This window comes from Panthera tigris, chromosome B2 (assembly GCF_018350195.1).
Source record: "Panthera tigris isolate Pti1 chromosome B2, P.tigris_Pti1_mat1.1, whole genome shotgun sequence".
In the NCBI taxonomy this organism is placed as follows: Eukaryota; Metazoa; Chordata; class Mammalia; order Carnivora; family Felidae; genus Panthera; species Panthera tigris.
The window spans coordinates 129,034,466-129,052,092 of NC_056664.1; the positions used below are offsets into that span (position 1 = coordinate 129,034,466).

Consider the following 17,627-nt stretch of genomic DNA (forward strand, 5'->3'; position numbering starts at 1 on the left):
TTTACTTGTTTCTCTGCTCCAGGATGTAAAGTGATATTCCATTACTCATTGCGTAACTTATTGGGCAAAAATGTGAATTCCGACTTTACAGAGTAGTGGAAATTGCTCTGTTGCTATCTTCATATGGAAACAGAGTAAACAAGTATTATTCTGTCTACTGTTTCAGTTTCAAGATTGCAGCAACGCATGTGTCACCTGGTTTTACTTCTAATTTTTTTATATTATGTGCCCAGGTGTATTGATTAGTGACACAGATCTGTTGATTTGAGAAAGTAGGACACAGTGTGTAAGCTGAATCATATCATGTTGGTAAATCCCTCCTGCCTTCCCTGATTACTGCATGGTAAACCAGGGCCTAGCTGATAATACTATACAGCTCTTCATTAGTTACAAAATACTCTCATATATATTTCCTCTTTTCCTTCTCATAAAAGCCTGGCAAAAAGTATTATTGTTATTATCTGTATTTGAGGTCTATACATGAGGAGGGACACTCTTGGAGAAATTAAATGACCACCCGATTTCTCTAGAAGTAAGGTACAGATGCCCACTCCCCTGTGCTGTCGCTACCTGACTGAAAAAGGCAACTTCACTCTCTTAGTTTAAGTTTCCTGAAAATAGACTGTGAGATTTGCGTACAGGGGGTTTATTGAGAGGTGCTGTGGGAACAGCACTTGTCAGGGAGGGAGAGCAACAGGATTATGCAGAGGGAGGAACTGAACCGCAGTGCAGGTACAGTGGTGGGCCCAGCCTTGGAGCTGGAATGGCCCTTCAGAATTGCTCTGCCAGCACACGAGCTGGTCATCTGAATGCCCTGCCTAAACAGGTCATTGGTTGCAGGCCACACCAGGCAGAAGGTGCCGTCTTGGAGCGAGCAGCTTTCCTTCAGTCAAGGGCAGTTCCTAGAGCTGTGAGCCTTCGGTAGTCAACATTTCTGGCAACTGGGAGAATGAGGGCCTTGGTCCTAAAGGGATCAGAGTCTCACATCATCCACAACTGTTGTACAGAAGGGAATGTTTTTCTCTGCAAGGGCCTCGCTCGTGTCTTTCTGGCCCAGACGGTTGCCCTGCTGAGTGGAGCCCAGAAAGTTGGCATTTTTTCCAAGGCCCTTAAAGATTTAGAATGGCTGACCGGGCAGCAGGAAGGTAAAGTAGCCTTACTCCCAGGAAGGTTAGGAGCCTGGTGAAGGAGGGCCAGGATGGGCGGAGTGGTGGTACCTGGTAGAGAAGTAACCTCTGACGCCACAGCTAACGGGAAGCCCTTATCTGTCTGGACCCAGAACAGAAGTGGAATGCATGCTAGTCTTTGCTGTAATTCAGGGCTGTAACATTGTTGAATGGATATTAAGCTATGTTTTCTCTCTTTTTTCTCCCTTCTTCCCTTTCTCATTTTTCTATGCCTTTGAAAAACCCCAGAACAGTCCAGTGACTCTCAACATGTAGCCTGTAGATTATAATCACCAGAATTATCTGGGATCTCTAAAAACAAACCCCCGCCCCCGCCAACCAAACAACAAAATAGAAAAACAGAGAGTCCAGGCTCACATTTGATATCTATTGGAACAGAATATTTGAGAGTGGAGCCTATGAATTGATATTTTCAAAAAACTCCCCCACCTGATTTTTATACATGTTATAGTTTGAGAACCATAGACCCAAACTCTTATGCTTTTGCTGGTGACCAAGCCTATTGAGATTTTTCAAATTAGCAAGAAGTTAATGAAAACCAGGGGGCTGCCTGGCAGGCTTCATATAATGACACTCACCCCTAATCTTTCATAGCAAAATCCTGGTGTGGCCAAGAGAGCCTGCCCCAAATTCTTTGGCTGGCATCTGCCCCAGATTGCTGGAAAGAGAGTGATGATTCTGACTTGGCCTTTTAGTAGCTGGGTGAGAGATGCCAAATTCCTTGAATAGTCACAGGGGGGAAATCAGTGATTTTATAGGAATCAGAAAACTTTCTAGGAGAATAAGAAGGTTCCAAGAAGTTTTATGTCAGATAAAGCTTTGAGGTACTGTCTGCTAACTTTAAATGACCATACAGGGGCACCTGGGTGGCTCAGCCCATTGAGCATCTGACTGTTGATTTCGGCACAGGTCATGATCCCAGGGTTGTGGAATCAAGCCCCACATTGGACTCTGTGCTGAGCATGGAGCCTGCCTAAGATTCTCTCTCTCTCTCTTTCTCTCTCTCTCGGTGCCTGGATGACTCAGTTGGTTAAGTGTCTGACTGGCTCAGGTTATGATTTCATGATTCATGGGCTCAAGCCCCCCATTGGGCTCTGTGCTGACAGCTCAGAGCCTGGAGCCTGCTTGGCATTCTGTGTCTCCCTCTCTTTCTGTCCCTCCCCTGCTCATGTTCTGTTTCTCTCTGTCTCTCAAAAATAAATAAACATTTATAAAATTAAAAGGAAAAAAGATTCTCTCTCTCTCAATCCCCCTGCTCCCTCTGCCCCTCTCCCACTCTTGCATGGGCATGCACACATGCTCTCTTAAAAAAAATTTTTTTTTAATTAAATGACCATACAAAAGGATGAGAGAGAGAGAACTATGAACAGGAAAATATATTATCTTATTCATTGAAATTGGGAATAATTATTGTTCTTCAAAGGGAAAAGCACTTTTAAACCTACTGATTCTGAGTCCGGTCATTGCAGGAAGTATTAGTCGCCTAAAGAAGAGTCTGATAAATTCCTAGGACAATATGATGCTATATGCTGGGCGCTTCGGGGTACATGGCAAACACAGCAGGTATAGCCCCTGACCCCCTGGAACTTATGGGCGAGCAGACAGGATAGACAGTAAAACAATTAACAATAGAATACAGTAAATATCAGGAAAGAGGAAGTGCCACAAAGTGTGAGATCATAGAATCAGTCCTCCAGCTAAGTCTAAGGTCAGAGAGTTTCCCATTCTTGTGAAACATACAAGAATAGGAGCTATGAGGCTGGCTTTGGTGATAAGACAAAGGACCTCTTTTTAACAAAGGAAAATCTTTCGGTCTAATTCAAAATCGGCCGATCCTTCACGTGTGTGTGTGTGTGTGTGTGCGCACGTGTGTGTCTGTGTCTTTCTGCCTGTCCAGTGTGTAAGCACACGTGTTGACAAAGAGAGATCAAGAAAATCACTCCTTCATTTAATGACTAAAATAGATAGCAAAGAACAGAGAAGGAAGTCGGTTTGCATTTCATTCGAAGTGCCATTGCCCAAAGTTAATTAATATTTTAATATGTAGTAAAAGAAGATAAATTTAGGGCTCTGAAAATCATGAGCTTTATATCACAACTTTTTAAAAGTTAATTTTAAGAATCTGAGGATTCTGGCCCAGGAGGGTGCTTGACAGATTTGCCTTGGGTTCTGTTACAGACCCAGTTTGAGGCACATTTGCTCAGTGGTCAGTGTCTGTTCTTCTCTTCTTCCTGCAGCAGTGGTTTTTGTAGTACGTGGCCTCTGCCTGGTGTGGCAGCTCCTACTGGGCTCTTCTGTCTTTTTCTGGCCTGTTCTTTCCCTTGTATTATTTCTGTACCTGCTTGTTTTTCCCCATAACTTACAGACTTAGTTGAGGGCAGGGATTGTGATTTCTGGATTTTTCAATCTTTGAATCTCCTGCAGCTCTTCTTTATAATTTATTTACATTAATTACATTTAATAAACAACCTTGAATGTGGTATCTGAGTTAAGAGGGGATCCTTGGGTTGAGAAAGTAACCAGATTGGTTCTCTGTTGAGAACATATTTCTTGTTTAACCTGACATCGCAAAGCAAAGACACCAAGGGCTAACACGGGCATATTTATCTTGTGAATGTCTACTTTAAGTACTAAAAATGCCAGTCAGTTGACTGATGGCAGGGAGGGGAGGATTAAGTCATCATGAAGCAGCACTTACTAGATGGAGACAAAAGTGTAGAATGTTCTGCTGGGTCTCACCTAAGTCAACTTAAACACATGTCTACACCATCCAACATTTTAGAATAACATTGATACTAAAAATCAGAATTAAAAATCATTGTGCAAGTGACAACATAATTCAGGCTCAAAATATGACTCTGACGGCATGTGATGTCCTGTGATGACCATTTACCATGTTTTCTTACGTCTTTCTTCCCATGCCTTGGCATGTTCCTTGGTTTATTTCAAGTATGACTTAATTTATGTTCTAATTTTTTGTCTTGCTTTTACAGTGAATATTATATATAGGAAGTGTCTGAATGGTTGGAAATAATTCTTGACATTTGTTCTTTTGCTTCTATTTTGTATAGTTCAAACTTAGTTTATTGCTGAAGTATAGGTTATAAGTTAGGCCACTATGAATTTTGTGGAATACTTTGTTAACTGTAAATTCGTTCAACTTTGATATTTTCCTTAAGAATTGGAATTTTTAAATAAAAGGTTAGGGTGGTGAAATGAAATATTTTCTCCTTTAGAAAATGGAGAACTCTAGAAGATGAAACTCTTTACAACTTGTTCCCTAAAGAATCAAAATTATAATAGTGTCAACTCATCTGAAAAGAGGAACATTCCATCCTGTCGGTGTATATTTGTTGTTGTTTAGTTGGAAAATTTGTCAAGTTATTAATTGCCCTTTGCCGAAACTTAGAGTGCTATAGACATTTTCTCCTTTTTGTTGATATCTAGATACCTATACATACCACGGATAACAGCGTGAGCACAGCATAAGGGTTTTTAAATTTTTATTTTTAATTGAACCATAGTACATGAAATATCATATTCGTTTCAGGTGTGCAACATAGTGACTTAACATTTATATACATTACAATGCTCACCACAATAAGTGTAGTTACCATCTGTCACTGTACAATGTTATTACAGTGTTATTGACTCCATCCTCTATGCTGTCCTTTACATTCCTGTGGCTTATTTATTTCATAACTAGAAGTTTGTAGATCTTAATCCCCTTCACCTACTTCTTCCATCCCAGCACCTCCCATGCTTCTGGCACCACCAGTTTGCTCTCTGTATTTATGAGTATGTTTCTGTTTTGTTTTTGTTTTTTCATCTGTTTGGTTTTCTAGATTCCACATGCGAGTGAAATCATGTGGTATTTGTCTGTCTGTGTTTGACTTATTTCGCTTAATATACTGCCTGCTAGGGCCATCCACGTACACAATATGTTTTTTCATTTGTATTCTTTCCATCTAGTCCTAGTAGCTAAAGCATAGATACATCTTATATTCTGATTTTCCCACTCATTTCTGGCTAAATTAATAAGTCTAATGTATTATTTTTAATTTGCATATATTTTCCAAATAGCAGATAATAAATATTTCATATTTTTATTGAGAATATTTTATCTCCTGTGAAATGTCTTTCTATATACTTTACTCGATAATTTATTGCCATGTTATTTTACCAGTTGGGGTGTCTCTGCATACAATACCGAGTACCTACACAATGTCTGTTATGTTTTGTGCAAACATTTTCTTCCAATCTCTTGCTTTAGTCCTTAGTATTTGTTACTCCTTTTTGTTGCAGAGAGATTTCACATTTTATTTAGTCAAAGTTGGTTATCTTTTTCTCTGAGATTTCTTCCATAGCCTCACATCTCATGGAAAGTTATCATTTTCAGGGCGCCTGGGTGGCTCAGTCGGTTGAGCATCCGACTCTTGATTTGGGCTCAGGCCATGATCTCACAATTTGTGAGACTGAGCTTCGAGTCAGTCTCTGTGCTGACAGTGCAGAACCTGCTTGGGATTCTCTCTCTCTCTCTGTCTCTCTGTCTCTCTGTGTCTCTCTCTCTGCCTCTCCCTTGCATGTATGTTCTCTCTGCTCTCTCCCTCTCTCTCTCTCAAAATAAATAAATAAAATAAACTTTAAAAAAGGAAATTAAAAAAAAAAAGAAAATTATCATTTTCCCAGAGTACTGATATTCAGCTTCACTTTCTGTTAGTGTTTCTGTTACTGATTTTGCATTTTTAATTCTTTAATGTCCCTAAGGTGTATCGTAGGGTCTCCAGTAAGTTTTAGAGAGGAATAAATTCTTTTTTTTGTATGAATATAATTTATTGTCAAGTTGGCTTACATATAACACCCAGTGCTCATCCCAACAAGTGCTCTCCTCAATGACCATCACCCAATTAAGAGAGGAATCAGTTCTTACTAGTCAATTATACCAGCCTAGTTGCTTATTTTTTTTTTCCTCCACTATTACTTCTTGATGGCTTCTTTCCGTATACTAAGATTTTGTATAAAATTGGTCTATTTCTTAGTGTTGTATTCATGTCCATTAATCTAATTTTTATGTTTGCAAAATTATTATGCTTTTAACTATGGTCTTATGCAAGTGGTAATACCAGCAAGAGCTTTCCTCTTTTTACCAGTGCTATATTCTTTTCAATTTATAAAAATTTGAACTTTATTTAAGGATCACTTTATCTTTTAGAATTTTTTTTAAACCTTGGTCAGAATTTTGGATTTAGTGCAATCAAAAAATTAACTTGGGGGGAATTCCAGATTCCACTAATACCTGTGTCTAAGTGCTCATTCTCAAGTGGAATCTGTAAAGAGGTGGTTATGTGAGAAAGACAGGGAGAAAGAAGTGCGCAGGCAGGATGGAGAGCTCCTGGTTACCTGCTGCCAGAATTCACAGCATTGCCCTGTAGGTGGTGTTTTGGATTTCCAGAAAGCCTATAGCGTTCTTTTTTCCTGCTTGCTTCTCTTCCTTCCTTCCTTCCTTCCTTCCTTCCTTCCTTCCTTCCTTCCTTCCTTCCTTTCTCTAGTTTTTAATTGTATCAAACATGCACACATAATTGAAGAGTAATGAAAAATGAAAGTCTGATAAAAAAAAAAGTCTGTCCCTTTCTATTTCATTTATTTCCCTCTCCCCAAAGGGAGCCACTTTCAACTACGTTTACTTATTCTTTTGGTGTTTATATTTGTATCTCTAAATAATATGCTTCTATTACTATTTCTTGATTTTTCCATTTTGGGCATCATCTATTGATTTCCTTGTGCAGAAGGTGATGATTTAGCTCATTTTCAGCCCTTGCTGCCAGAGACAGGCACCACTCTTGTTCCTTCAAGAACTGTATTCATCCTCCCAGTACAGCTGAATCCTAATTTGAGTTACATCAACATGTAACGATTATATGCTTGTGGTTATGGAAATACCAATTACAGCAGATCCATGTTTTATATCAGGATTACTCTCCTATAACTACATAATTGTTTGGGGTTGTTAGTTTAATTTATACTTACAACCTATTCAATCCCAAATTGTCTAAATCTCCTCCCAAGAAATTTGGACCCATCAGGAATTCTGAGTTTCATGTTTCTGAAGAAATCTCTCCTATAGCCTATTATACCTAGTCTAGACAGATGGCCTCCCAGTCCAGTGCACAGCTGTCATCACAGAATTTCCCTTTGCTGTTATCCGGGGGTGCTCTCTGCCTCTCTCCTCTGTTGAATTTCAGGTTAGGATTCTAGAGTCTGTATCTTTTTCGCTTGACTTCCTTGTTTTGTTGTAAGGCATTTCCCTGTCTCTTTCTGAGAAAGATTATAGGAAATATTTTTTTAAGACTTTGTATATCCAAAAAAATGTCTTTATTCTACCTCATATTTGATTGATGATTTGGCTTGAGTATAGAATTCTGGGTTGAAAATACATTTTCCCCAAAAGTTTAAAGGTACTGTTCCATTATTTTTTAGTTTCCAGCGTCGCTGTTTAGAAGTCCAAAGCTTTTTTGACCTTAGGTACTTTGTAGGTGATCTGTTTCTATTACCCGTATCCCCAACCACCACAGTATGATGTCTTCTCTCTGAAATTTCTGTTATTCAGAATTTGAATTTAAAGTACTGGACTTCCAAATTCCTTTTTTAAATTGTTTTTCACCTCTTTCTTTCTTCTTTTTTAAAAAATGTTTGTTTATTTTTTCAGGCAGTGGGGAGAGGGGCAGAGACAGAGACAGAGAGAAAGAGAGAGAGAGCCCCAAGGAGGTTCCACCCTCAGTGTGAAGCCCGACATAGGGCTTGAACTCATGACCATGAGATCATGACCTGAGCCAAAATCAAGAGTCAGATGCTTAACTGACTGAGTCACCCAGGCGCCCCTGTTTCTTCTTTTGTACTCTATGGAAAAAGGTTTTTCATCCTCCTGCCTATGATATGGGTCCGTGTGCTTGACAGTAGGTGAAGAAAGAGGACTTGGAGGTCCACATTCCATATAAAAACATTAATCTCATCCTCCTCTTTACAGATAAAGTACCTCTCACCTGGTATAGAGTCAGAGTCTAGCCTGTCTAATGACCTGCTAAGGAAGGACAAAGGATGATAGGTCCTCTCCCTTCTTAAAAAGGCTTTAACCAAACTCTGTTTTTAGCCCCCACTATCACCTCCTTTTTCATAGGTACTCAGGCTTTAATTCTGATTCCTGGGTATTTATCAAATGGTGTAATTTAGGTTGTTTCTTGGCATTCTCTACTGTTAGCTTAAGATTCAATGTTTTAACTCCTTGCTAGGTTAGTAATCCCTTGTCCACTTGCTTTATAATTTCCAGAATTTTATTGTTGCTCTGTTCTCTCTGATCTTTTTCCTTGTCAGTGTATGCCTTTGTGTAAGTTCTTTGGGTAGGATTTTGGAAAGGAGCAGAAATAATGTTTACTTTGCCATTTTGTCCAGAATGTAGGGGTCATCTTTGAAAATAGAAATGTGTTTTCTGGAATAAATGGTAGATTAAGCTAAAAGCACTTAGCAGATATATTCATCAAAATAGCTACCTTTGCCTTAAAAAATAGAGACTGGAACATAAGACTGGGCTGTTTAAGTGGGCAAGTTTGGATTTGCATAGGGGATGGGGAGGGGCAAGGGTCATCTCTGATTGGAGAGCATGTCTAGAAGGAGGACAGGATAAAATGGCCATAGTGTAGTTTCTTTAGGCCGCAGTAAGTTAAAAGCAAACATCTCAGTTCTCATCTACAAATTTTACTATTGATGTTCACGGAAAGCATGTATGTTCCCCACCAGGAGTAAAAGCCTAAGCATTGCCTTGGTTGAGAATTCACTCACTGTGTGTCAGGCATCTTACAGAGTACTCCTTGAGATGGGTGGTGCTATGCCAATTTGCTTAGAGCTGGGAGTCCAGTGCAGGTCTATTTGACTTTGCAACCTCTTTTAAATACACAGCTATTATATCTCTGTGTCATAGTTGACACCCAGTATTGAAACTAAGAAAATTTTTGTCATTGCACAGAAAACTGAAGACGTGTCTCCCTTGTTATCTTCATAGTCCTGTCTTTAAATGTGTCAAAAATCAGGAAGTTGCCTAAGTCAGTTTTGGTTTCAGCTTTAAATGGTCTATTTCACATGTCTGGATTTTCATGTCTTTCTTTAAAAGTGCTTTCTATAGGCTTTTTTTGTTGCCGTTGTTGCTTATCTTATAAAATACTTTTAAGGAACTGAGACCACATCTCTTTTGCTCATTGGGCTAACCTTGTCCTCTCATATTGCCTGGCACATAGTAGGTGCTCACTAAACACTTGTTGAAGAAACGTGTAAGTCTGTCACAGTTGCCCATGCAAACGCACGTGTCTTGATTGATGTGCACAAGAACGTCAATCATAGCCTATTTTATGAATGTTACTTAAAAGCTAGCTAACAGGATGCCCGACTTGTTTCACACAAATAAAATAAGCCTAACGTTAGTGCCATCATTTGTATGCTGACGTATGTATTTTAGCTAATAAGATTGAGATATTTTATTATAATGTTAAAATCGAATTATCATGAACGCTCAACAGAAAGTTAGGATATTTAAAATTCTACGCATTTTATGGTTGTTGAAATTATTCTACGTGGGTATTGACAGTCTGTGCATAGGAGAATAGATCCAGTTATTCTTCAGGATAGAATTTTCTGCAATTTTGGACAGGAAGGGTCTATCTCTTGATTCCAATTATGACTGTTACCAATATCACTGTAAAGATTCAACTTTCCTTTTATCCAAAATAGAAGCTCTGAAATAAGGGAAATTTTAAATTCTGTTAATATTAAAAGGTCAACACCTTTAGCTGTTGATTCTACATAGCAATAAGCAGCATGGCTTTTTTGTGGAAGAGTTTATATTGGGGTAAATGTGTAAGAAATTTGATCAGATCCTGCTTTTTATTTTGTTAGTTTTGTTTTACAAGGAGCCGCTGTTTGTCTTCTTTGATGGCAAAATGTAAGATACCATGAAATAAAAATTTTCATTGTAAATGAGTTTGTTCCTTGGCCCTCCTTCATACAGTGAATGAAGAACATCTGGGGTGCCTGGGTGGCTCAGTTGGTTAAGCGTCTGACTTCGGCTCAGGTCATGATCTCTCAGTCTGTGAGTTCGAGCCCCAGGTCAGGCACTGTGCTGACAGCTCAGAGCCAGGAGCCTGCTTGGATCCCTTGCTCTCTCTGCCCCTCCCTTGCTTGTGCTCTGCCTCTCTCTCTCTCTCAAAAATAAATATTAAAAATAAAAAAGAAAAACATCTAATTCATTCTTTCTTGTGGTTCTGAGTAAAATTAGGCATTAATATTCTATCTCCTGAGTAATCAGAATAATACAGAAACTGGTGATAGAATAGTTGTGTGTGGTTTTATAGGATAGTTTTAGATCACATGATCTGTATATGTTTTCTAAGGAGTAGTACTTATAGTATTTTGAATACATAATCTGGTGAAATAAACTATGCATGGCAATGGTGCAAAATAATAATGTCTAATACCATGTTTGTAAAATAGTTTAAAATTTATAGAGTGATTTTGCATGTATTATTTACATCATTTAATGATCCCTTCCCCCCAGAAAGACCCTTATGAGGCAGGTAGTGTCATAACCATTTTATAGGTGAGGAACCTGACACTGGGAGTCATGAGATGTTTTGCTCAACTTTATACAGCTGGGGATGGAAGTTGGCATAAGTCCTCCGACAGTTGGCGGACTACCCTCTCTCCCACACCACATTTGCCGTCAGGACTCATACCAGTGAGCTGAGGAGCCAGACTTTTCCCTACATGTTCCTGTATCCAACTGAAAGGCAAAACGAAGCCTACCACTACTAAGAACAAAATTTTACTAGTGGGGTGGGGAATAGGGCTTACCTTTCTGAGACATACATGAGGCAGATGTTCGATGGATGTTTACTGAATTAAAATTGTTAATCTGGAACACCTGGGTGGCTCAGTCGGTTAAGCGTCCAACTTTGGCTCAACTCATCATCTCCCGATTCACGAGTTTGAGACCCGTGTCAGGCTCTGTGTTGACAGCTCAGAGCCTGGAGCCTGCTTCGGATCTGTGTCTCCCTCTGTGATTCTGCCCCTCCCCTGGTCATGCTGTGTGTGTGTGTCTCTCTCTCTCAAAATAAATAAACAAATAAATACATGAAAAAAATTTTTTAATTGGTAATCTGCTCCCAAAAGAAAACCTGGTCACTGACTTTATAAACACTAAATCTTGAAGATGTCAGTCCTCAGACTGACTTAGTCACCTCTAGACTCTTTCACAATCTCTGGGGTATGTGACATTGGGGAAACCATTTTGAGACTCTTAAATGTGAAAGCAAAACAGGAGGATTCTTTCTTTTTAGAACTTCCTTCCCCTTTCCAAGTTGTCTTCATTGTTCCTGATTTCACCTGCACAGAAGTGGTGGTGGTACAGAGTACAGCAGGACCTGCCTGTGGGCCTGTATCCCTGAGGGAGGCCCCAGGTGGGAAGAAACCCCAGGTACTCCTATGGTTTAGCAAGAAGCCATTGCGTATGTCACAGGGTCAAGGTCAGTTCTGAAGCCTGCATCTTAAGTATTCACAACTCTATAAATAGAGAAGAGTCTGGAAGAAAATGTTTTAGACTTATCCCTGGTTATTTTATAGAGTTACATATAGTAGCATTAGAAGATATGAATTTTTAAATTTCCATTCTGCATCATTTGACTTCTCTTCCTCCTCCTTCTTTAAAAGAAAGAGCAGGGGCGCCTGGGTGGCGCAGTCGGTTGAGCGTCCGACTTCAGCCAGGTCACGATCTCGCGGTCCCTGAGTTCGAGCCCCGCGTCAGGCTCTGGGCTGATGGCTCGGAGCCTGGAACCTGTTTCCGATTCTGTGTCTCCCTCTCTCTCTGCCCCTCCCCCGTTCATGCTCTGTCTCTCTCTCTGTCCCAAAAATAAATAAAAAACGTTGAAAAAAAAATTTTTTAAAAATAAAAGAAAGAGCATGTGTTGCTTTCATACTCAGAAAAAAGAGATTTCACAGTGAAAGAATTGGAACAAAAATTATTTAAAACCCCAAATAACACAGTAATGCACAGATATTAATGTTTACTTATGACTGTAGGCGAGACGGGTAATAAACTATTGATAGTGTATCAGTAAATGCACTGTTTATACTAATGGTTGCTGAACATCCTTTGGGTTTTTGAGTGAATTAAAAATCACAGAAGAGACAATAGCAAGTAGCGTATGCAGAGAGCTTACTAGACCCGGCACTCTTTGAAGAGCTTTCTGTGGATTGTCTCATTTAATTCTGTCCACCATCCCATGCAGAAGATATTTCTACCTGGGGAAGATAAGGTGGAGAGAAGAAATGTGACCTAAGCGGAGGTTTGAAAAGCACTCATCTATTAGGTGTTGCCCTCTCTCACTTCTGGGAATCCTGAAGGCAGTGAGGCAGTCCAGGCTAGACCCAGGGGTGGATTGCCAGTCTCCTACATTTCCCGGAGTGTCTGTGGAATTCGGAGCAGATTCTACAACTCTGAAAAGAAATAAACTGATTGCCTTTAACACGCTGAGAGATTAATAGGGTCGTCATCAGTTTCTGATGCTCATTAGAAACCTCGATCACATCGCACTAATTTTTATTCTTTGTAGCATGATAGCCAGAAACGTCTCCGGTCCCAGATGACAAAGGAAGGTGTGGGAAATAGCAGTAAAGTCATGTTTGGAAAGCGCACTTTGTCTGCCCAGTGTTCTTTATTTTGGCAATCTGAATGGCAGACTTGTGATACACTTGAAACCATCTACCTCCGTTTCAGAACTGGCTCTTCAAGTTCTCAGAATCTCTTATCAGACTGAAACTCAGCCAAGGTTAAAAGTGCCTGGTCTCTTTGCACTGTCCTACCCCCACTGTTCAAGAACTCCTACTTAGCACCCTTCATTACTAAACGGTTTCTGCAGGCCCTTTCTTGCAGAGGCTGCTTGTGTGTGAGATAACCTTTTTTTAGCATCTTTTTTTTTCTCTCTCTCTTTACTATGATTATGACCACAGTCTTCAAAAGGAAAGAAAGGCTGTCCTCAGACATGGTAAGAGACACATGCTCCTTTCTGGGTATGCTTTATATTAATGTCTGTGTACAATATGAACAGAATATTGTAAATGTGCACTGCATTAAAATCCAAGTAGGCAAGGGAGCCACGATCACCAAGTAGGGGACATACACCATCAGGACAGTCCGTTGGTCCATGTTACTTATGTTTGTGTTTTAAAACTCAGAGCAACAAACTTTCAATTTATTTTATTTTATTTTATTTTATTTTATTTTATTTTATTTTATTTTTAAATTTTTGTTTAATGTTTATTTATTTTTGAGACAGAGAGAGACAGAGCATGAGCAGGGAAGGGGCAGAGAGAGAGGGAGACACAGAATCCAAAGCAGGCTCCAGGCTCCGAGCTGTCTGCACAGAGCCAGACGTGGGGCTCAAACTCACGAACTGTGAGATCATGACCTGAGCCGAAGTCGGACGCTTAACCAACTGAGCCACTCAGGCACCCCCAAACTTTCATTTTAATGCCTGAACATTTGCTTTTTAAAAATTATGATTTATCCAGGATTCATGTCATTCTCTTAGGTTCTCTTTAGAGGAGAGGTGGTTCGAGATCCTCTTGTAGGTCATAAGCATGATGATTGGGTGCTCACGCTGTTTTGTGACATGTGCCACCCTTAAACCTTGTTACGACGTCAGCACATTACCTGTCTGACGTGAAAAGAAAGAGATGGTTTGTCAGTATAACGAACCACCCCCCCAAATCATACTGTGATTTCTTATAGTCATAGGATTAGATGAGATAATTCATATAAAGCTTCCACAGCACTGTGTGGCAGAGAGTAAGTACTGGGTGTTTCTCTCACTCAGGTCGCCTGAGCTCAGTCATATAGAGGCATTGGTGTGTGAGCTGGGGGCTGCCTCTCTCTCCGTGTGGTCCTCATCCTCCAGGAGGCTGGCCTGAGCCTCCACGTGGCAGCTTCCATGTTCCCCACAGCAAGAGAGAGCAAGCCCCAGTGTGCTATGCTCTTCAAGCCTCTGTTTGCATCATAATTTCTACTGTCCTACTGTCCTCTTTCTTTCTTTCTTTCTTTCTTTCTTTCTTTCTTTCTTTCTTTCTTTTTTTTCTTTTTTTATTTTTCTTTTTATTATTTTTTTTATTTTTTTTCAATATATGAAATTTATTGTCAGATTGGTTTCCATACAACACCCAGTGCTCATCCCAAAAGGTGCCCTCCTCAATACCCATCACCCACCCTCCCCTCCCTCCCACCCCCCAAAAACCCTCAGTTTGTTCTCAGTTTTTAAGAGTCTCTTATGCTTTGGCTTTCTCCCACTCTAACCTCATTTTTTTTCCTTCCCCTCCCCCATGGTCTTCTGTTAAGTTTCTCAGGATCCACATAAGAGTGAAAACATATGGTATCTGTCTTTCTCTGTAGGGCTTATTTCACTTAGCATAACACTCTCCAGTTCCATCCACGTTGCTACAAAGGGCCATATTTCATTCTTTCTCTTTGCCACATTCTACTGTCTTCTTGATCAGAGCAAGTCTCATGGCCAAGTCCACATTGGTAGTGGCCAAGTCTCATGGCCAAGTCCACAAAAGGTAGACAAATAGACACAACTTTTGCTGAGAAGTACAGCTAAGAATTTGTGGCCCTTTTTGTACAATCATGTGTAGTCTGCCTCTGGCAAAGTTTGTTCACATTTCTCCTATGCTCCCCTTCACCCTGGGATTCCCAGAAGTCTCATATTATGGCATCAGCTTCTAAGTCGAGGCTTATCCATGATCTGCATTAATCTGGACACAGATGGGACCCCTGCAGGTACAGCTCTTTCAATGTTTCCCCATACACACCTAACCTATAATGATGAAATAGGGAAAGGACAACCAAAATACATAATCCATTAAAACAAAACCAGAGGCACATTAACAGGATACACAACAATCGCAGTTCCACGGCAATTCTATCCGGGTCCATGTTACTAGGTCCCTCCATTCCTGGGCCAGGGGGTGGTTGATTAAGACCCAGTTCTGCTTCTCAGGACTAGTTCACTGATATCTATTTTCTCCCCTGCTCTTGGCTCCACCTTCTGAAACAGTCCTCTTTTCCCATGAGAAATGGCTTATTTCTGCTTCTAAATAGATTCTTTAGCCTACTTTCTGCTCATAGAAAAGCAGGCACCCAGAGGCCTCTTTCCTCTGAATGATCTCTGTCTTGTTTCTGTATTTATCAGTAAAACTCTCTTTAAAAGCTGGGTTTCCCATGGGGTGCCTGGGTGGCTCAGTTGGTTAAGCGTCTGACTTTGGCTCAGGTCATGATCTCACAGTCTGTGAGTTCGAGGCCCGCATCGGGCTCTGTGCTGACAGTGCAGAGCCTGGAGCCTGTTTTAGACTCTGTGTCTCCCTCTCTCTCTCTCTCTGACCCTCCCCCACTCATGCTCTGTCTCAAAAATAAATAAACGTTAAAAAAAAAAAAAAAAAAAAAACCAACCTGGATTTCCCAAGAATCCCATAGAGTCCATGCCCCTAAAACCACTTCCACATTTGTTTTCAAGACAGATCTCTGTTTACTTTGGGCTGAGTGTCAGGCTGCCATGAGGTAATAACACCTTTGGGAGTCTCAGAGCCCTTCTCTTGCCCAGCTGAGAAGGCCTTCTAGGCACCACATTAAATTTTACAAAGGTCTTTACTCTGAAGCCACTTCTTAGTATAAAAATCTTTTCTTCCAGCTGAAGAGACTAGAGGTAAACGGTTTTATTTTCCAAACTCATGAATTCTGGCTCTTCTCTGTTTTCTCTACATAATGCTTACTAATTAGATCACTCTGTTTTCTTGGTTTTTTGTTTTTTTAAGCTCATGTCTCCCTTGCAGAACCTTATATGCAGCTAGAAGCACTCAACGGACATTTTCAGCCTTTTGCCTGGAGAGCTTTGCAGCTGGATCCAACATTCACTGTGTGCATTTTCGATCTTTTGTGCTGCCACAGACGGTGGCTTTGCCCATTGTCTTGCTGCGACGTCGTAATGTGTGCTGTCTTTCCCCTGACTGCTGCAGCTTCCTCATCACCTTCCCCACCTCCACTAACATTTTGCATGCCATTTTCCCAGTTTTTGCTAAATGCTACCTCACTGCTTTTCACCCACTGTCTGGTCCCAAAGCCATTGCTGAATGTTTTAGGTTTTTGTTACCGCAGTGTGCTACTTCTAGGTACCAGTTTCTGTATCAGGTAGTTTTTGCTGTGTTGCACTGGGGCTCCCCATGGCAAAGCCCTTTTGCACAATGCTTTCCAAGATGCTACTTACATCATTGTATTTGCTAATGTCCCAGTGGCCAAAGCAAGTCCCATAGCCACAAATTTGAGGAGTTGAGAAATAGTCTATACGTCTTGACTGGAAGAGCTGCACAGAATGTGCAGTGAATGTTTGTTTCAATCTTCCACAAAGAATATGTACAAATTTGGAGAAAGAGAATGGGGCACTTGGGAGGTCGGGTCAAGAAAATAGCATGTGAGCGGACGGTCATCACATCATGGAAATGATGACTATGTGGTATTAAATTAGTAAAATTAATAGCAATTATTTATCAGGTTTCCTTTATTGAGGTTCCAGTATATGCCAGGCTCATGAAAATGCTTTATATATGGTAGAATATTTTTGCTATCAATGGAAATGTCTATTCCATAAGAGTTCTCCCCCCTTGCTAACAGCCATCTCTTCACCATTATTTGTAGGTTACTTAAATACAATGAGTGTTTCTTTCCTTATCTTTAAAACTGAGGTATGGTGCAAGATAGTCACTAAAGTCTTTTTCTGCTTCTCTGATTTTATCTGACATAATTATGGGGTTGATTGAGGAGGAAACACAAATAACTTCCCTTTATCCATCTGATTTCCATACCAATGGAAATAGAAGGAAAAAGCACCCAGAGGCCAAAGTGTTACTTCTGTTATCAATAAATACCAGGTTGGAGGAAGTGGCTTCATTGGTGGGGAACTCTGCTGTATGTCCTTGAACCTAGAATTAGATGGACTTGCCCTCCGCAGCAGCTGACCTCTGCACTCCCACCCAGGAGCAGAGCAAAACAGAACACCAGTTCTCGGTTCTCGGTGGTAAGCCGACTTTCAAAAGGAAGAAGGAAGAACAGCTTGGGCTACCATGGGCAGCTTCTCCTTCCAGATTCACCAACTGGATAAGCAACTCTGTGCCTCTTGGCTGGCGGAGGTGGAGACAGATGTCTACAGGGAGGGAAATGTCCAAGTGATGACAAATGTTTCTTCTTAACAACACTTATACCACATACCCTGCCTCAACCCCTTTTTATTTATTTATTTAAATTCAAGTTAGTTAACATACAGTGTAGTCTTGGCCTCAGGAGTAGAACCCAGTGATCCA

General features: G+C 40.4%; 1 protein-coding gene and 1 non-coding gene across 5 annotated transcripts in view; both read left to right on the forward strand.

The window, feature by feature from the left end:
• STX11 (syntaxin 11) overlaps positions 1-17,627 on the forward strand; it is a 43,284-nt gene that overhangs the window by 13,887 nt on the left and 11,770 nt on the right. The gene's annotated exons all lie outside the window — the stretch shown is intronic.
• Positions 13,845-13,948, forward strand: LOC122238967. Its single transcript, XR_006218103.1, has one exon. It is a non-coding gene; the product is annotated as a small nucleolar RNA U13 (small nucleolar RNA).